This window comes from Schistocerca nitens, chromosome 2 (genome assembly GCF_023898315.1).
Source record: "Schistocerca nitens isolate TAMUIC-IGC-003100 chromosome 2, iqSchNite1.1, whole genome shotgun sequence".
NCBI classification, from domain to species: Eukaryota; Metazoa; Arthropoda; class Insecta; order Orthoptera; family Acrididae; genus Schistocerca; species Schistocerca nitens.
Window position 1 is genome coordinate 267,166,371 of NC_064615.1, and position 21,696 is coordinate 267,188,066.

Consider the following 21,696-nt stretch of genomic DNA (forward strand, 5'->3'; position numbering starts at 1 on the left):
CCAAAAAACTGCTTCTGATCTTATAATCCTACCTGCTGATACAGGCTCCACCACTGTGGTTATGAACTTAAGGGATTACCTGGCAGAGGGACTCCACCAGCAGTCAGATATATGTCCACCTACAAAGCCTGCCACAGTGACACCATCCCAGAAGTTCAGTTCTCCAGTCGCCCCTCAAAACATTGGGCATATCCCAAAATCTCTCGTCATGCCTGCCCACCACTAGTCCTTAAACCTAACCACCCAGGAAGCCCCATTGTGGCCAATTACTGTGCCTCCACTGAGAATCCCTGCACTTGTGGACCACCACCTTCAGCACACCTGTAACCTGCCCTCCTCTACAAGATACCTGTTGCCGTAGACTCTTCACAGTTTGGTTCCTTTGCCACCAGGAATCCTATACCTAACTGTTGATGCCACCTCCCTCTACGTTAACATGCCCAATAGCCATGGCCTTGCTACTACTGAACACTACCTTCCCCAATGTCTGACAAGACTCCAAAACTCCAACCTTGTTACAGGTCACCATGACCATCTACATCTTAAGCCACTGTTACTTCCCCCTTGAAGGTATCTCTACAGACAAATCAGTGATACAGCAATGAACACCCGCATGACAAAATCCCTCATCGAACCTACCAACTGCCAACATCACTTCCATTTTCAACAACTTTTTTGTTTTTAGTCATCAACCTTCTGACTGGTTTGATGCGGCCCACCACGAATTCATCTTCTGTGCCAACCTCTTCATCTCAAGAGTAGTGATGGCCACCTATATCCTCTATTACTTGCTGGATGTACCCCAATCTTTGTCTTCTGCAGCTTTAACCTTCTACAGCTCCCTCTAGTACTATGGAATTTACACCCTGATGTCTTAGCAGATGTCCTGTCATCCTGTCCCTTCTTTTTGTCAGTTTTCCATATCCTCCTTTCCCCGCCGATTCTGCAGAGAACCTTTTCACTCCTTACCTTAACAATGTTCTGTAGCACCAGAACTCAAATGCTTCAAGTCTCTTCTGATCCAGTTTTCTCACATTCCGTATTTCACTACTATACAATGCTGTGCTCCAAATTTACATTCTCAGAAATTCCATCCTCAAATTAAGACCATTGTTTCACAATAGTAGACCGAAATTTCTTCCTCAAATTAAGGCCTATGTTTGATCCTAGTAGACTTCTTTTGACCAGTGCTAGTCTTTTTTTATGTCCTCCTAGCTCCACCATCATGAGTTAAGTTTGTAATCTAGGTAGCAGAACTCCTTAACTTCATCCACTTCGTGATCACCAATCCTGATAAGTTTCTTGATGTTCTCATATCTGCTACTTTTCATTATTTTCATCTTTTTTCAATTTATCCTCAAGCCACGTTCTGTACTCAGACTGTTCATTTCACTCAACAGATCCTGTAATTCTTCTTCACTTCCACTGAGGATAGCAATGTCATCAGCCAATCTTAACATTGAGATCCTTTTACCTCAAATTTTAATCCCACTCATGAACCTTTCTTTTATTTCTGTCACTGCTTCTTCACCATATAGATTGAACAACAGAGGTGGAAGACTATGTCCCTGTCTTACTCCCTTTTTAACCGTGCACTTCGTTCTTGGTCTGCCAGTCTTATTGTTCCTTCTTGGTTCTTGAACATATTGTACGAGGGTTGGAACTTTAGTAGTGACAACTATTTATTTACAGCTCGTACAAAATAGATACATGTTTCAAAGTTTTACTGACCTTCAAAGTAGTCACCAGCATTGTGTATAACCAGTTGCCAGCAATGTGGAAGTCTTAGGATACTCTTAGCAGTGCCAGTTGTGTTGACAGTTCGAGTGGCACAGTCTATTGCCCAACGTATTTGTAGCAGTTCTGAAGCGAATGCCGTGAAGTGTTTCCTTCAGTTTAGAAATCGAGTTTAACTTACGAGGGCTTAAGTCAGAGGAGTGCAGTACGTGGTATAGCACTTAGCAGCCCCATCGGTCCAACAAATCGGTAACAGCTTGCACTGCACGTGCTTGAACATTGTCCCGCAAAATGATGGTCAGGTCCTGCAGAAAGTGTCATCACTTCTGTTTCTATGCTGTTCATTTTTGAAACACAAACTACGACCAGCATAGAGACAGAAATGATGACATTTTCTGCAGAACCTGACCATCATTTTGCAGGACAATGCTCAAGCATGTACATTGCAAGCTGTTACTGATTTGCTTGACTGGTGGGGCTGCTAAGTGCTATACCACCTATTGCACTCCCCCGACTTAAGCCCTCATGAGGTTAACTCGATTTCTAAACTGAAGGAAACACTTCACGGCATTCGTTTCAGAAATGCTACAAATTCGTCAGGCAATAGACCGCACCGCTCAAACTATCAACACAACTGGCACTGCTAAGAGTATCCTACGACTTACACATCACTGGCAATGGGTTATACACAATGCCGGTGAATTCTTTGAAGGTCAGTACAACTTTGAAACATGTATCTATCTTGTACAAACTGTAAATAAATAGTTGCCACTATTAAAGTTCCAACCCTCATATATGACGCATCTTTCCGTACAGCTTACCCCTATTTTTCTTAGGATTTCAAATATCTTGCACCATTTTATATTGCCAAACGCCTTTTCTAGGTTGACAAGTAATTTGAATATGTCTCAATTTTTCTTTAGTCTCGCTTCAGTGTCAACTGCAATGTCAGAATTGCCTCTCTGGTGCCTTTACCTTTCTTAAAGTCAAACTGATCATCATGTAACATCATCAATTTTCTTTTCCATTCTTCTGTATATTATTCTTGATAGTAACTTGGATGCACGAGCTGTTAAGCTGATTGTGCGACAGTTCTCACACTTGTCGACTCTTGCAATCTTCGGAATTGTGTGGTTGAGGTTTCTCCAAAAGTCTGATGATATATCGGTAGTCTCAATCATTCTGTACTCCAACAGGAATAATTGTTTTCTTGCCACTTCCCCCAATGATTATACAAATTCAATGGCATGTTATGTATGCCTTCTGCCTTATTTGATTGTAAGTTTTTCCAAATTTTGATTCTAATACTGAATCCTTTCTCTCTTCGCTATCAACTACTTTTTCTTCTTCTCTCGCGTCATCAGGTAAGTCCCTCCCCCATAAAAGCCCTCAATGTACTCTTTCCACCTATCCCCTCTTTCCTCTGCAATTAACAGTAGAATCCCCACTGCACTCTTAATGTTACCGCCCTTGCTTTTAATTTCACCGAAAACTGTTTTGACTTTTCTATACGCTGAGACAGTCATTCTGACAGTCATTTCTTTTTCCAATTTCTTCACATTTTTCATGTAGCCATTTCACCTTAGCTTCCCTGCACTTCCTGTATATTTCATTCCTACATGACCTGTATTTCTGTATTCCTGAATTTCCCTGAACATTTTTGTACTTTCTTTTATCATCACTTAACTGAAGTACTTCTTTTCTTACCCATGGTTTCTTCGCAGTTACATTCCTCATACCTACATTTTTCTCTCCAACTTCTGTGATCACTATTTTTAGAGATGTCCACTCCTCTTCAACTGGACTGCCTACTGTGCTATACATTACCACAGTATCTATAGCCTCAGAGAACTTCAAGCATACCCTTAGTACTTCTGAATCCCATTTACTTCCTCTCTCTCTTCATCTTCTGCTCGAGACGTCAGCATGTACACATGGACTAATGCCGGTTTGGCTTCTTGTCAATTCTGATGGGAACAATCCTTTCACTGAACTGTTCACAATAACTCACTATGTCTTACCTTCCTATTCATAACAAATCCTACTCCCGTTATAACTCCTTCTGCTGCTGCTGACATTACCCTATACTTGTCTAACCTGAAATCCTTGTCTTCTTTCAATTTCACTTCACTGACACCCAGTACATCTAGACTGAGCCTGTCCATCCACAAAGGAGCACCCCTCTCGTGATACGATACCGTCCAAGATTGAAGCAAATGAATCACTTTCTCTACCAGAGTTTCGACTAACTCTTGTCATGCCCTGAAATGAGGAATATCATATCCAATATCCTTCTCACTCTTTCCACAGCACTATTCCACTGCCCACTGAACCTAAGCAATCTCCTTGTCCACCCCCACTCCACACCTGCTTCCAACGCCTTGCCTCATGGCTCATATTCCTGCAGCGGACCTAGATGCAAGACCTGTCCCATACATCCTCCCTCTATCACCCACTCCTGTCCTGTCACAGGCATCTCCTAGCCCAACAAAGGCAATGCTATCTAGCCATGTGATCTACTAACTAAGTTGCAACCACCAAGCTGCGTTCTGCATGGGTTTGACCACTAAAAATCAATCTGTCTGCACAAATGGCCACTGCTAAACTGTGGCCAAGAGACAGCTGGACCATCCAGTTGCTGAACAAGCTGCCCAACACCATGTTTTTTACTTGAATCACTATTTCACAGTTTGTGCCATTTAGTTCCTGCCTACCAACATCAGATTTTCTGAATTGCACAGATAGCTACTCTACCTACAGCATATCCTCCATTCCCTTAACCTCCCTTGCCTCAGTCTTCGCTAGTCTCTGCCCTCCACCTACATATCCCCCTCCATGCTCCCACTCTAGCACTACACACGTCTTCTATTCCGCCAACACACCTGCAGTCTTTTCATCTCTGCTCCTCTCCTCCCCCCATCCTTCCTGCTCTGACACGGACTCCCTGCTATGCACCTAGCAGCCCTATCCCGTCCCTGCACATTCTCAAAGGAATTACATCATATTCCTCCACCCCTAACCAGCTCTCCATCCCCCTCCCGGCACCTTCCCATACCGCCTCCGCATCCTCATTACCCACCCCAAATTGCTGCTTGTGTTAGACGCAGTCACATTCTGTAAACAAGCCACAGCGGCCGGAGACAGTGGCCGTGTGTGTGTGTGTGTGTGTGTGTGTGTGTTTTCCTTCTATATCCAAAGATGGATATATTTGTCCAAAAGCTTAAATGTTTAGCAAGCTTTTCACACTGTGCCTGCCTACGACTCAATGCCTCCTCTATGCAGTAAGTAGCAATCTCATGTTTTCATAATGTTGTTGTTATTCGAATCTGGACTTCCCATTATTTGACTTCATTAATACTATAGGACTGACTGCTGCTCATAATGATGTGCTCATGAACAATCTGACGGAATTGCAGAAATACTATACAAGAGATCCACTTGGTATAATATAAGGCATAATGTATGTCAACTCCCATAGTTGTGGCTAAATGTAAGATGATGCCTGTACGGATCTGTACGGTATCTGACTACAAACAATGAGGTGTGCAAAAGATGTTCGCCTCTAATTTTGAAGATTTCAGAGTAATACTTAGAAAAAACACAAAATGCAATCAATATTAAAGAAGGCAAATGGAAAGACTTAAATTTGTTGGAATTGTCTGGGAAAACACAGTGCACCTATAAAGGAAATAACGTAGAAGACACTACTGTGACTAATTCTAGAATATGGTTGTAGTGTTTGGAATCATTATAAAGTAGGTACAACACCTAATGTCAATTGAATTCAGAGTTGCTTTACTAGGATCATAACAGGTCTGTATACCTCATACGAAAGTATTATCAAAATGCTAGGGGTATTTAAATGGGAATCTTTGGAAAGAAAGACTGTTCTCCTGAAGCTCTCTTGGGTAAATTTGGAGACGGCAGCAAGAAATAATGCCACCATTGTATATCCCACACAGGGATCATAAGACTTAAATAAGAGAGATTAGGGAGCAGAATGAGAAATATAAACTGTAATTTGACATCTCTCAACATACCCATGGAACAGGAAAGGAAACATACTATAGGTGTGAAGAACCACCCACTACACAATGTGTAATGGCATATGGAACGTACGTAAATGTACTTAGAAAGGACTGCAACTGTAGAAGTATCAGCACTTTAGTTACTCATGATTTTGATGCACATTCCAGAATGGAGGTTGCTGGCAGTGAGGCTGATGCAGGAAGATGAAATGAGATTAAAAGTGGGGTACTTTAAATTTGTACAGGATGTACACAAAGTCCAGGAACACTTTAATTTATTTATTGCACAAGAACCAAACATTGTACAGATATCATACATATGTCATTTTCAAGAGAAACCCTAAAAGTTTTTTTTCGCGTATACCTCCACAGCACAGTTTGGTGATTTGCCAATAGTAAGTGCTAGTCCTGTATAGAAAAAATGAATTCATATTTTCTACAAAGCTCAGAAATCCAATCCACGAATAATGAAGATATCTTGAATATGTTGGTAGCAGTCTTCCCTACTCTCTGAATGGCCAACTGACTTTTCATACGCTTCTAATTCCTTGTTGCTTCAAATCTCGTCAGTTGATAGAAATTCAATGTAAATTTCCCCCTCATTACCTGCTTTCCTCTCTAGCCCTTCCCAGGGTCTTGAGTAACTTTCCCAGTTCCTGGTCAGTATATTTTCTTCCAGTCCTTTTCTCTACTTTGTCAGGTGTATGAACCTAGACATGTGCCTATCTCTACTTCGATTTGGCAAGTAGAAACTATTTCTACGAATATTTATCATTGCCTGGCCATTTTTATTTTAGCCAGTTAAACGTAAGGAAAATGTAAAAGGACAATATACTGAAGTGTACAAAAAAGTTCAATATTCACTAGATTTCACAACCTGGGATTCCTTCTCTCTCTCTCTCTCTCTCTCTCTCTCTCTCTCTGCACCAGTGTCAAAACTGTAGGACACGAAGACAATGAGGAGTTAAAAACAACTACATGTCAATCCCAATCGACAGAAGAGAAGACAGCTAAAAAATAGGGACGTGAAGAAAGGTCTATAAAGTACACCATAGAGAAACAGAGGTCCAAGAACTAAAAATTGAATGGCCCATATTGCTACAACGGACAAAAAGTAAAACACGGTCAACAACCCACGTGTTGTTCACTAAAATAGCCAATAACTCAGATGGCAAACACAAACGAAAATGTAAATGGTTATAAAAGGGCCTTCCATCAGGAAATGGCAGACTGTCAAAAGTTGAGCATAATGTGCACCAAGTGGTGGGGGAGCACCACTTAACAAGTGGTGATGGCTAGAAAGATAGTGCCTGATATGCAACCTACTTAAAATGGTCTCTTCGCAGTGAGAGAGCCGAGAGGAGATGTTTCAAACTTACGGGAGAGGCTTAATAAACTGGAGCTGGCAACACAAGAGTTCATCAGAGGGAATGCAAGAAATAGTGGGCTGAGGAATGAGGACTGTAGGCCTTGGCATTAGTGCCAGAGGCTCGTTTCCTGTCAGACAGACGTGGCCATGGACCCACATGAACATCAGAGTGGCTCCATTAAGAGTGAGCACCTAAAAGCTTTCCTGAACCTGTTGCACTAAGGGATGGATGGTGTATAGCACACACAAGCTTTGAAGGGCACAGAGAGACTCTGAGCAGATGGTGCAGTTGAAAGGCCTGTGTCACCAGATGTACTGTGTGGCCTGATACAGGGTGAATAGTTCAGCTGTAAATACTGAGCAGTGTTCCAAAAGCCGATACCAAAAAAACGTCAGTGCCAATGATGATGGCACACCCAACACCCCAGTCAGTCCAAGAGCCATCAGTATACACAAAGCTACTATCGCTAAGTTCCACGCAAAGGTCGTGAAAGTGAAAGTTGCAGATAGCGTTAAGTTAAGCTGCCGGAGTAAGCGCCGAAAGTGAATGCAGGAGATAACAGAGAAGAAGGACACTCCCCATACTGGTGATCAAAGGAGGAGGCATTGGCCACACATGGCAGACAAACAGCATGAATATCTGCTGAGGAGAAAGTCACGGCAGCAGGACAGCAGTAGTTTAGCAGCTTCTACATACAGACTCTCAACCGGGCTAGTGTAAAAGGTGCCAGTAGTCAAACGAGTGCCACAATGGCGGATAGCATTGAGACAGCGTAAGAGGGACATACATGTAGATGCACAAGTGAAACACCCATAGTCCAGTTTCGAATGGGCAAGGGTCCAGTACAAACAGATGAGGGGGGGTTCCGTCTACTCCCCAAGAAGTACCACTGAGGATATGTAGGACACTGGGGGATTGCATACAGCAGGGTCCCAGGTAAGACACGTGGGAGTACCAAGAAAGTTTCCTACTGAGCATGAGCCCCAGGAATTTCGTAGTTTCAACAAATGGAAGAGCAATAGGTCCAAGATGTAAAGATGGTGGAAGGAACCTACTGCGCCACCAGAAAATCATACGAGCAGTTTTGGCAGTGGAAAAACGAAAGCCAATGTCGATGCTCCATGAGTAAAGACGATCAAAACATTGCTGAAGATGATGCTCAACGAGACAAGTCTGTGGAGAAATGCAACAGATGGCAAAATTTTCAACAAAAAGGGAGCCAGAAATGCTCAGCAGGGACAGGTCATTATAGGGTTAATGGTTATACAACAAAAGACAATGCTCGGGACGGAACCCTGAGGCACACCGTTTTATTGGATAAAGGTGTTGACAAGGCAGAGCCCACAAGTAACTTGAAAACTGGGTCTCTTAAAAATCCCTGAAGTAAACGAGGCATGCGGCCTCTGAAGCCCCACGTGTAGAGAGTACGGAGAATACCAGTCCTCCAGCAGGTGTCGCATGGTTTCTCAAAATCGAAAAAGACAGCCACAGTCTGGGATTTCCGCCTAAGACCATTCATGATATGGGTGGACAAAGTGACATGGTCAACAGCAGAATGGCACACTCAACAGCCACACTGTGAAGTGCTTAGTAAATTGCGAGACTCTAGCTACCACACCAGACGGGCATGAATCATACATTCGATCACCTTGCTAACAAAGCTGGTGAGAGAAGTGGGGCAGTAGCTAGAAGGTGGTGTTTGTCCTTAACAGGCTTAGGTATGAGTATGACAGTGGCTTCATGCCAGCATCTGGGAAATGTGCCCTCTGACCAGATGCGGCTGTACGTATGAAGCAGAAAGTGCTTGCACACAAGAGAAAGGTACTGCAACATCTGAATGTGAACATCATCTGGCCCTGGGGAGGAGAATCGGGATGAACTGAGAGCATGGAAGTTGGAAGGAACATAGGTGCGCCTGTGTTAGGGCAGAAGAGGTTAAGTTGATTGAGCAGGTCAGCCAAGAGGGCATCTCTCAGACAGGTTCTGGGAGAACCCGAAAAGGGATGGTGCACATTGAAGTCACCGAGCAGCAGAAAAGGGCGAGGTAGCTGCCCAATAAACTGGAGGAAGTCTGCCCTGGTAACTTCGAATGACGGATGGATGTAAACATTACAAAGGGAAAATATAAGGTAAGAAAGGAAAAGACAAATTGCAACAGCGTGAAGGCAGGTACTCAAGGAGATGGGTTGACTATGAACGTCATCCCGTATGAGCAGCACGACTCCCCCATGAGAGGGAATGCTGTCCTCGGGAGGGAGGTCAAAACGGATCGGAAAGAAGTATGAGAGCTCAAAGCAGTCACGAGGATGCAATTTTTTTCCTGAAGGCAGAGAACACATGGACGATGAGATTCTGAGAGCTGCCGTAAATCCTATTTGTTGAATCAAAGACCACAAACATTGGATGAGAGTCATGTTGAGGAAAAAAAAAGAAGGGGTGCCACCTTGGCGGCTGCTGAGTGCCAGCCTTTAAAGACTCACTGCGACAGGGCACAGTGGCAGGAGGATCCTGCTCCATGAGGTCTACAGAAGCTTCATCATTCTCCTCCTTTTAGCCTGCAAAGTCCAGGGCTGAAAAACAGCTGGTGGTGCGCATCTGCAACACAGAGGTCGGTCACATGAGGGTCTCATGTGGCGACACCACTGAAGAGGATCTTTGAGTTGGTGAAGGAGAAGAACATTTGCCTGTGTTTGACTTCCTGGAGCCTTCCTGGTTGGCAGAGGAAGACTCAGATGTTTGTTGGCTGCAGGGATGTAGGAAGTCTTCAAGGGAATATTCCTTCTGTCCTTTCCGGTCTACTAGTTGCGTAGCTGGTGACTTCACCCAGTGAGGCAAAAGTTTAGTGGTATGTTGCACAGCTGGAGGAGGAAACAGGAATGCTATCACGACACTGGGCGATTTCACAACCGCAGTGCTGAATTTGAGATCGTATGTCTGCTTGGTCATGTCCTTTGTGGAGCGAAATGTAGCAAGAACAGTACTGTAGGTGCCAGATGGTAGAAGACAGGGTTTCCGACTAGCCAACAACTTGCAAGCGACTGAGCAAGGCACTTTTTCCTTCATCCGGATCTCTCGGATCGGCCACTCATCGAGATACACAGGACAATCGCAGGAGGATTCGGCATGGTCGCCACTGCAGTTGATGCAGTGGGGAAGAGGATGACAATCGCCCTTGTGAGCATCCACACCACAGGATACACATTTGGCTGGGTGTTGACAGGACTCTCGAGTGTGGTTGTGACAATGACACTGGTAGTAGCGCATCGGGTTCGGAATATACGGTCTGACTGTGATAACTTCATAACTTGCTTTGATGTTTGATGGAAGCACCACTCTATCAAAAGTGAGAAAGTGCATGTGGGCACTAAGGAGGCATCTACTTTTTTTACTACCTAATGGACTGCAATGACAATGTGATCAGAGAGGTATGTTTGGATTTCTGCCCTGGTCAGGCCATCAAGCAGCCTAGTGTAAATAACACCATGAGAAGAATTCAGTATTTGATGGGGCTCGACACGAACAGGACAGCCATGGAAGAGCGAAGCTGCAGGCAGTAGTTGTGCCTGAAAATTAGTAGTCTCCAAAAGCAAAGTGCCATTGCGTAAACAAGAGCAGGATTTCACAAGAGCAGGATTTTACAGGGCCAGCAATTGCATCAACACTTTTCTCAATAATAAACAGAGTTACCGTAGCAAAGGCCACGAGGAATCGCGGTGGAGCTGGGAGGGTCTTTGAATCATTAGCCTCATTCAGTTTACATTTCGTAGCCACTGACCATGATGTTTTTGTTGTTGTGGTCTTCAGTCCTGAGACTGGTTTGATGCAACTCTCCACACTACTCTATCCTGTGCAAGCTTCTTCATCTCCCAGTACTTACTGCAACCCACACCCTTCTGAATCTGCTTAGTGTATTCATCACTTGGTCTCCCTCTACAATTTTTGCACTCAACGCTGCCCTCCAATACTAAACTGGTGATCACTTGATGCCTCAGAACATGTCCTACCAATCGGTCCCTTCTTCTTGTCAAGTTGTGCCACAAACTCCTCTTCTCCCCAATTCTATTCAATACCTTCTCATTAGTTATGTGATCTCCCCATCTAATCTTCAGCATTTTTCTGTAGCACCACATTTTGAAAGCTTCTATTCTTCTCCAAACTATTTATCGTCCATGTTTCACTTTCATACATGGCTACACTCCATACAAATACTTTCAGAAACGACTTCCTGACACTTAAATCCATACTCGATGTTAACAAATTTCTCTTCTTCAGAAACGCTTTCCTTGCCATTGCCAGTCTACATTTTATATCATCTCTACCTCAACCATCATCAGTTATTTTGGTCCCCAAATAGCAAAACTCCTTTACTACTTTTAGTGTTTCATTTCCTAATGTAATTCCCCCAGCATCACCCGACTTAATTCGATTACATTCCATTATCCTCATTTTGCTTTTGTTCATGTTCATCTTATACCCTCCTTTCAAGACACTGTCCATTCCGTTCAACTGCTCTTCCAAGTCCTTTGCTGTCTCTGATAGAATTACAATGTCATTGGTGAACCTCAGAGTTTTTATTTCTTCTCCATGGATTTTAATATCAACTCCGAATTTTTCTTTTGTTTCCTTTACTGCTTGCTCAATATACAGATTGAATAACATCAGGGAGAGGCTACAACCCTGTTTCACTCCCTTCCCAACCGCTGCTTCCCTTTCATGACCCTCGACTCTTATAACTGCCATTTGGTTTCTGTACAAATTGTAAATAGCCTTTCGCTCCCTGTATTTTACCACTGCCACCTTCAGAATTTAAAAGAGAGTATTCCAGTCAACATTGTCAAAAGCTTTCTCTAAGTCTACAAATTTATTTTATTTATTTTATTTATTTATTTATTTAACCTGATCAGATTAGGGCCATCAGGCCCTCTCTTACATCGGACCAGTGTTCCACACATGCAGCATTTCACACATCAGAGTTACATCATGAACATAGTTTAAATGAGAAAATTAGCTTACTCTAGTGACAATATGAATAAAGAGTAGTGACTAAGACCTAATAAAGTAAATGCGGAAGTATTTTTACAACAGTTGCTATACATACAGATTATGATAAAAGCAATAATAATAACAGTAAAACAAAAAAAATCAAATAATAATGATAAACATGACTAAGACATAATAAAGTAAATGCTGGCAGTATTTTTACATCACGTGCTATACATACAGATTATGGTGAAAACAATAATAATAACAGTAAAAAAAATCAAATAATAATGACAAACATGGGAAAGATTGGTAATAGTAATGAAGGTTTGTGCAGATGTACATTAATATCTTGGTGTGTAAAGTAGATGTTTACTAGTATAGCGAGTTTTGGGTAAGGGAGGTTTAAGGAGGGGGAAAGAGGGAACTAATGAGGTGAAGTGCACTCATGTACAGAGGAAGGCATTACTGTTGCTTAAGTAGATACGTCATTAACTGTTTTTTGAAGCCGGTCATGTTTTTAAGTTCTCTAACATAACGAGGGAGGTTATTCCAGAGTCGGGTTCCCGCTACTGTGAAGGACTTGGAGAAGGTGACTGAGCGATGCAGTGGAACGGAGAGGATTTTATTATGATGGGAACGTGTGTTTCTGTCATGTTGTTCCGACATGAGTGTTAGGGACGAGGAGAGATATGAGGGACAGTGTACATTTATAAGGCAGTAGATGAGACAGAGTGTATGGAAATCTCTGCGTTTGTCTGCACGCAGCCAAGACAATTTTGCATATGCTGGTGAAATGTGATCAAAAAGTCGAACGTCACAGATATATCGGACGCAGGCATTCGTGACCAGTTCTAGACGTCGGGAATTTTCCTGAGAGAGGCCTTGTAGGATAATATCGCTGTAGTCAATGATTGGGAGTATAAGCGTTTGTACTAATTTCTTTTTCAGATCGAAAGGGAAGAGTTTTTTATATTTTTGTAGGACATGAAGGGATGCTGATGCTTTTTTGCACACTGCAGTTACGTGCTCTGTCCAATTTAGATTTTCATCTATTATTACTCCCAAACTCTTTGCTGAGGGAGAGAATTTAATATTTGTTCCATTTAGGATAAGAGGTGGTACGGATTCCCGATGTTTTGGGCTAATGAGCTTAGAGTGACCAACAAGTACCGCTTGGGTTTTAGATGGGTTTAGTTTTAGACCTATGTCCTGTGCCCATTTTGACAGTGCATCGAGGTCAGTATTGAAATTTTCAATAGCTTTCTTGAGATTGCTTGGTTTCGCACTTAGATACAACTGAAGGTCATCAGCATACATATGGTATTTGCAATAGGTCAGGACCGATGACACATCATTGACATAAAGAGAGAAGAGTATAGGACCTAATACTGAGCCTTGGGGAACGCCTGACACTACCTGCCGCCATTGTGATTTTATATTCCCAGACAGGACACGTTGCTGACGAGACGTCATGTATGAGCGAAACCATTGCACTGCGCTTGGTGAGAAATTTAGGCCGCTAAGTTTGGCTAGTAAGATGTCGAAGTCGACAGTATCAAATGCTTTGCTGAAATCTAAGAAGCAAATGATAGTCGTTTCTTGTCTGTCCATGGCAAGTTTCAGGTCATCTGTCACCTTTATCAGAGCGGATGTTGTGCTTCGATGTTTACGGAAACCTGATTGGTATTCGTCTAGTAGGTTGTTAGTAGTTAGGTAGTTGGTGAGCTGGTCATGAACTATATACTCTAAGGCCTTTGATAGTGCAGGAAGAAGGCAGATGGGGCGGTAGTCAGAGGGTGCTGTGGCGATGTCCTTTTTAGGCAGTGGCTTAATTTGTCCCAGTTTCCAGGCCTCAGGGAAAACACTTGTGATTAATGAATCGTTGAAAATGTCTGTTATAGAGGGCAGTAGTTGGTCAATAATAAGTTTTACCATCTGGATAGTCATACCATCATGTCCAGTAGATGCTGATCTAATCCGCATTATGGCTTTCTTGACAGTACTGCAAGTGACGTGCTGCAGATAGAATTTTTCTTTGCTACAGTCGTTCATCCCCATGAAGTAATCAATGATTTTCTGTTTTTTTTGCGGATCAGTTTTGGTTGCAGGTAATGTGAAGAATCGGTTTAGTTCTTCAGCTGGGACGATGGGATTTTCTGCAACTTTTATTTTGCCTAAACCGAGACTACGGAGATTTTTCCACAGGATAGCTGGTCTACATCTATTGTCAGCTAATGTACGGGCATGTCTGAGCTTAGCGTTTCTCACCGCTTGACTGACTTTGTTTCGTTTCTGCTTGTATACAGCGTGATTTTCAGGTGTAGGGTGCATCTTGTATGCTCGATGTGCAGCATCTCTGAGATTCATGAGCTGTTTTAGTTCATCAGTCAGCCAAGGTGCAGGTTGCCTTTTTACTTTTCTGGTCTTTATTGGAGCATATTTGTCATATAGTTGAGTAATTTTGTTAGTGAAATCGTGGAGTTTGTCGTTTATGTCCATGAGAGGAGTAGAGGTCATCCCCCAAACTATTTCTTGTGCCTCAGTTTCGAGTTCAGGCAAATTTATGCGTTTGAGGTCTCGGTATGTAGACAGTTTTTGTTTCTTTCTAGGGCATTCTAGTGAATACGTCATGGAAATTATGTCATGGGCAGACATGCCAGGCGCAGATATTTGAGAGGTGCGGATTATTCTGTTCGGAGATTTCGTTGCGAATATATCTATGAAAGTGTGACTGGTAGTCGTGTGATGAGTAGGTGCCAGCTGAAGTAGCGTCATATTTGAGGAAGAAAGCATCCTCTTAAATTTCCCAGTGGAAGGACTATTGCACAGAAAATTAATGTTAGTGTCACCAGCTATAATTACATGTTCATATGACGATTCGAGACTAGAGAGGGCAGTTTCGAAGCAGGCGAACCCACCTACTTTAGGAGGTTTGTAAAGGACACATATTAAACACTTTCTGTTAAGTGATTTGATCTCTATGAACATATATTCCACTTGTTTATCCACATTGTTGTCGGATGTGTGTAGTACTGTAGGTGACAAATCAGTGCGTATGTACGCCCCTACTCCGCCCCCTCGTCTGTTGCATCTGTCGTGCCTGAGAAAGATATAGCCATCTAGGTTTACTGAAGTTGTAGGAATACTTGGTTTGAGCCAAGTCTCTGACAAAAGTATTACGTGTATATCAGCGGTTTGAAATATATGTCTGAACTCGTCGAAGTGAGCTGGCAGAGACTGGACATTTGCATGTGCAATATGCAGCTTGGTGCGTTCGGGTGTTGATTGCCCGAGGAGGCTGCCTACAGATATTTGCGGGTCGTGGTTGGCGGTAACAAGAGGGTCTGGCATGAGGAATGCGGAAGGCGTGTGAAGGAGAGGGGGGTGAGGGAGTGTCCTCCCAGCTCTGTGCAGTGAAAGCGGCCGGGAGGGGGAGGGGGTAGGTCCCCGGGGAGACAACGGGATCTGCGGCCAAGGTCAGCGAGGTCTGCAACGGTTCTGGAAGTAGCCGTGGGCTGGCAGGGGAAGGAATTTCGCTAAACACAACGGGAGTAATCTGCACGTTATGACAGAGTGTGTGCTTGAAACATAGGTTTGCCTTTCCTTAATCTAACTTCTAAGATAAGCCGTAGCGTCAGTATTGCCTCATCTGTTCCAATATTTCTACGGAATCCGAACTGATCTTCCCCGAGGTTGGCTTCTACCAGTTTTTCCATTCGTGTGTAACGAATTTGCGTTAGTATTTTGCAGCTGTGACTTATTAAACTGATAGTTTGGTAATTTTCACATCTGTCAACACTTGCTTCCTTTGGGATTGGAATTATTATATTCTTCTTGAAGTCTGAGGGAATTTCGCCTGTCTCATACATCTTGCTCACCAGATGGTAGAGTTTTGTCAGGACTGGCTCTCCCAAGGCTCTCAGTAGTTCTAATGTAATGTTCTCTACTCCCGGGGCCTTGTTTCGACTCAGGTCTTTCAGTGCTCTGTCAAACTCTTCACGCAGTATCATATCTCCCACTTCATCTTCATCTACATCCTCTTCCATTTTCATACTATTGCCCTCAAGTACGATGGTGCACTCCTTCCAAGCGCACCCACCTTAATGCGATTGTTCACACCTCCCTAACACCTGACAGAGGGACAAATGGACAATTTGGGAAGGTAGTAGTTCAGGCAGTCACCCCTGCCTGGACCTGGCCTATACCAGGGGGTATGTGCAAAACCTACCTGTCGACATGGGGGTTGAGAATTACGCATTACCCACTCACCTGTTACACATCAGACGCCTGGGACTGGAGAAGAAAAAAAGAGGAACCTGAAACGCCAAAGCGGAAGAATGACAGGAGAAGGTGAACAAAGAAAGAGAAAAGGAACCAGAACTGGGGGGTGGGGGTTCTGATATTGACAACCAAAAATGCAAAATACCTTTCCAAAAACAGCCTGGACATGTTCCCCAAAGGAGGGGAAAAAGAACGGCAAGAGGACTGACGTGCAGCATAGAAAAGAAGCTGCAAAGGGTGGGGCCTCGTGGTACCCAAGCACGAACCTGCCAAAGAGCAGCGAGCCCCTTGGGACAATTCGTTTGGTAAGAGAGACCACACAGTACTTGGAGAAATGACACTTGATAAGGGAAGTTGATGACACCCTGATCTGGGAAGATGCAGCAATACTCAATGAAAGACAACTCACCAATATTTAAATCATTTTAAGCATCTTGGTAAACTGCATTAAGAGATTGAAAGAACTTCAGAAAAATCTTTTACCTTAATTCATACTTCCTGAAATGTAGAGTAAAAATACAAAACTATTTTCCCTCAATTGCAGTTTAGTTACAATATCTTATGTGCTTTTGTTAGTATAATAATACGTTAAATCATTGCCGCACAAAGTTTAGAAATATTTGTTTCAATAACATCCAAAAACTGGTACACCTGGAAACTGAATGTCAGCTTTATAGGATAGTTAGTACAAACAGTGACCTTTTTTCAAACCACAGTCAAGTGTGGAAAAACAATGCCCTAAAGGAACTCCTCAGTATCTATACCTGACAAAATAGTTCAGTAGAATAATACTGTGTACAGTAAAAATTTGTATGATCCCACAGTACACTTCCTACATATGGCTGAAACTGTACTACTTCTGTTTCCCTCTAATTTCATGACTGGATAAAACAGTACGCAGAAACCACCACCACCACCACCACCACCACCACGTACCCATTTTTGCCTTCCACCCAGATTCACGACCTACCGTATTTACTCGAATCTAAGCCGCACTTTTTTTCCACTTTTTGTAATCCAAAAAACCGCCTGTGGCTTACAATCGAGTTAGCGGAAGTTCTGAAAAATGTTGGTAGGTGCCGCCACAACTAACTTCTGCCGTCGAATATATGTAGTGCTACACAGGAATGCTTTGCACGCACAAAGATAAATACTGGTCCCCAAATCTCTGCATCAGTAAATAATTTTAAAAAAAGGTGGAAGAAGAGCTTTTTTCTCCGCCCCAACCACTGCATTTTCATACATTATCCAACAAAGTAAATACAAATTCTGTATTGTCCACCTTTGAATGTAGCAGCATTTCAATGTACTACGAAAATACGGCTGGCAAGACTGTTTGGGATGTTTGTCAATATGGCCAACTCTACGTTCTGAATTTTTCCCTACCTGTGAGAAGAGATGGTTGCTAATAGGAACTTTTATGAATTGTGAATCACATGCAGTATTCTCTTCACCATAAGAATAATACGAATATAAACATTTTGACATGTATTCTTTCGTGTTTGCTGCTATATCATTTAAATCCTGTCTGCCTAATAAACTACGAAACTAGAGTGAGACAACAGCAAACGCGGAAGAATATACATATCATGTCATGTTTATATTTGTATTATTCTTATGCCTAATAATGATACAGTCAGAAATGAAGCACGGTAATTGACTAGATTTTTAAATCTAAGATAACTAATTTCTGTGCACAATGTAATGTACTAAAGAAGCGTCTGCAAAGTTTTTCAAACGGAGAAAAATTTTCGCTGAACTCTCGTTCAGAACATCTTCTATCATACGCAGTCTATTATTTGGTTCTTGTTGCCCATTATCAAAGAAAGCAGCAGTGTAAGTAACAACAAATAGCTGTCTCTTGCCATTGTTTCGCTAATGAGACGATTCCTCTCTTTTTTTATTTTTTTTATTTATTTGAATTGTAAGTGGCAGTAGCGCGCACAAAAGCAAGCCATGCCGCGAGCGGCGACAGGTTTAACAATGCATGACACAGTACAGCGATGCATTTTCAGCTTAGAGTGACGTAAACACCTATAAGAAAGAGAACGGCACTTACGAGATCAAAGAAAAATAAGCAATCAATATAAACCAGACGAAGCATGTGAAAAAGGAAGGGAACTAGTATAAATACGGACGGAGCGCCTGATGCATAGCAATGGCAACCTGGTAAAGCTTAACTGCTAAGCTTACGACTCGAACCAAACTACTGTAGCTGTATCGTCATTCATTCGACCTAAATTGTGTCTCATATTACAATGGACCAACTTTGTTTCGATTTGGAGGTGCGGCCTAAAACTTTTCTCTCCCCTTGAATTTTGGGAAAATGTTTTTCCTTGATTTCGAGTCTCATTTTTCAGGTGCGGCTTAAATTCGAGTGCGGTTTAGATTCGAGTAAATACGGTAGCCACTGTTCGTCAGTCACCATCAGGTAAGTGTCAACCGGCCAGGGCATGCGAATGTGAAGGCACAGCAGCTTCAGGGATCTCAGGCAGTGTTATAGGCTCCACAGGTGGCAAGTATTCAAGTCAGTGACCCTGGAGTCAATGGCCAAGAGCAGCAAACTGGAGCCTGTAGATCATGGCCTACACAGCTTCCAGCTGTGTGCGGACAGTGGCCAATTCTTCCTGCATCTGCACACAACATGGACAGTCCCTATCCATTTTAAACCAGTTTTTGTCTGTATCACAAGTAATGTAACACTAACCAAACAATTCATTAGTTTCAATCTAAGTCCTGCTGATACACTACTTCTATTTTATACTGCACTAGAAAGTCAGCTTACACAAAGATAATGCAACAAAACGTATGCAAAAACTTGTGAGTACAGTAAGTTAGTGAAAACTAGTCTATACTGTAAACTGAACAGGTGCAACTCACTTCTTCACAGAAGTACACGAAAATCAACTAAATTACAGTGTATAAAACAAAGTGCTACTGCTCCAGATGCGTCACCTCAGCTGTGTGACAATTGCGACTAACACACACATATTACAATGTAAATGAGATCTTAGTACGGTTTTTAAGGGTTCAACATCACAACTGATTTAATCCTACTAATGCACCAGATCGAATACAGAGGGTGGCCTTATGTTCTGAGGAATTATGTATCAAGATAAACCTTGTTCTGGAATTACTTTAAAAATTAGAGTATACAGTTGGATACCTACTACTTGATTGTTTTTTATATTCTGCTGTCAGAGGGAGGACCATAAGTGTGAAGAGGGGAAGGAGGGAGGAAGACAAGAAAAAGGAATGGAAAACAGAAGAGGCTGACAGGAAGTGAAAGTTGCTCCTAAAGGAGATGAATAAAGAAAATTGTTCAGAAATAATAATTCATAAATGACTGAGATCAATCTTTTAATCACAGCTATTAATGGTGTGATTGTAATGATAGATGAAAAATAAGATCTAATATCAAAAGACATCAGAAATAATAACTGAAGACAACAGGTAGTGAACAACCGAAAAAAATATTTGCTTAACACTTCATTGGCTAAACCAGTTTTGACTGCCAAGTCATTTTCAATATCCCATGGATGACTCTTGGTCTAAAGCTGCATCAAAATTTACAGGGAGTCACCATGTATTTGAGCATTCTCGGCACATGGAGACTCCCTGCACATTTGGATGCGGCTGCAGGCCACGACTTAGTTTGATTTAAATAATTATAATTTGCACTATCAGTAACTTAACAATTAAAAGCAATTGTAAACTGCTTACAGCGCCCTTGCCAAAACATTATTTGATGCATTTGATATAACCAGTGAATCAGCTTCACCAATTAGCTGTAAATTGTGTTCTTCCAACATGACGGTGCCTCTGTGGCAATCCACTTGTCCAGTAATAAGTACCTGTGGGTTAAGAAACAAAAATCTACTCGATTTTCAGGCATTTACAAACGGTTTCTTATTATGGTATGATTACTATTGCAGTACAAATCTTGAAACATGGAAAAATCTGTTGATCCAGTGCTCTTACCGGCTTGCATTCAACAGCTTTTATTTTTTGCACTCCAACACAAAGTACTAACTGCAGCAGTCTCTTTGTAGATGGTTTCCATTACTCCATTTACTATTCAATCACCTTAACATTTTCAAGTGACACATTCTGAATTGCATGGAGCTGTGATGATATCATTTTGCTATGTCACACACACTAATTCAACCTGAAACAATTTGATCTCCTTACTTGCACAGAACACTTGGAACACTGTTTATGATTTACAACTGTAGAACTGGGCAATAATTACTGATAGGTAAAATTTGAAGAAACAGGAAGGCTGGCCAATACTTACCTTCAAAAGATGTAACTTCCAGTACCACCAATAGAAATACCTAACTAGCAAAAAGGTACACAAAAACACTCCCACCTTTTCAAATGGTTTGTTCCTTCTTTATGGAGGAAAGAGGGGTTAGCAGGGGACTCAAAGGCAAAAAAAGAATGAAAAAAAAGAGGAAGTGGAGGTTGGTCACTCAGACCCTAGGTCAAAACAGAACCCCTTTATGTGAGAGGCAAAGATGAATGAATAGGTGTCAAAAGAGAAGAGCAGGTCAAAGACAGTATATTACTAACAACTGTCAGTGTCAGTTACACATAGATGTGTAAGGGACAAAGTAAAAAGTAAAGGCAGCCTAATGAGGAAAAGAGAAAGAGTAAAGGAAACTGGAAAAAAATAACCAGACTACAAAATAGAAAGGGGACAAGAAGGGAGATCAGGGGACAGTGAGAGTGGCAAGATAAAAGAGAAGAAGGGGGACAAATAGAAGTAACGAGCAAATAATAAAGCAAGTAGAAATTCTCATAAATCTATATAAGAAGCAAATTTGGAGGAGTAGAATTATGTTAATGGAAGGCTTCCGAAGTATACAAACATTGCAAACACAGGAAATTTCTAGAACTTTCCAGAAATAATTACTAAATAACAAATTATCACTACTGGTTGGGTGTGGTCTGGCAACCAGCACCACACCAGCCAGCGAAACTGACTGTTAGGCCACAACGTATCCAGAATAGCTCATGGAACTGCTCCCTCTCCTGCAGGAACAGCAACCCAGAAACAGAGAGACACTTTTTCACGAGTTCCCACTGGAGCCACCAACATCACCCTGGATCTAGAGCTTGTCAATGGTCATTTGCATGGCAGCAGTGGCAATTCCTCGCATTCTGCTGATGTTGTCACATCCTCTTCACTACTATGAGCAACGAAAGTAATCCCTTGTGTCAAAGCTTCTCGGCTTTCATGTGGGCCTTCAGTTTCCTTGGATGTCCCTGCACCTACACCTTTGGCTTGCAGT

At 42.2% G+C, this 21,696-nt stretch overlaps 1 long non-coding RNA gene across 1 annotated transcript in view; it reads right to left on the minus strand.

The window, feature by feature from the left end:
* LOC126236009 (uncharacterized) overlaps positions 1 to 20,561 on the minus strand; it is a 110,072-nt gene extending 89,511 nt beyond the window's left edge. Inside the window, exons 1-2 of the long non-coding RNA XR_007544861.1 lie at positions 20,381 to 20,561; positions 20,123 to 20,253 (exon numbers count right to left, since the gene is read on the minus strand). This is a non-coding gene — a long non-coding RNA (uncharacterized LOC126236009). The remainder of the gene's footprint in view (positions 1 to 20,122; positions 20,254 to 20,380) is intronic.
* Between the last annotated feature and the right edge of the window lie 1,135 nt (positions 20,562 to 21,696).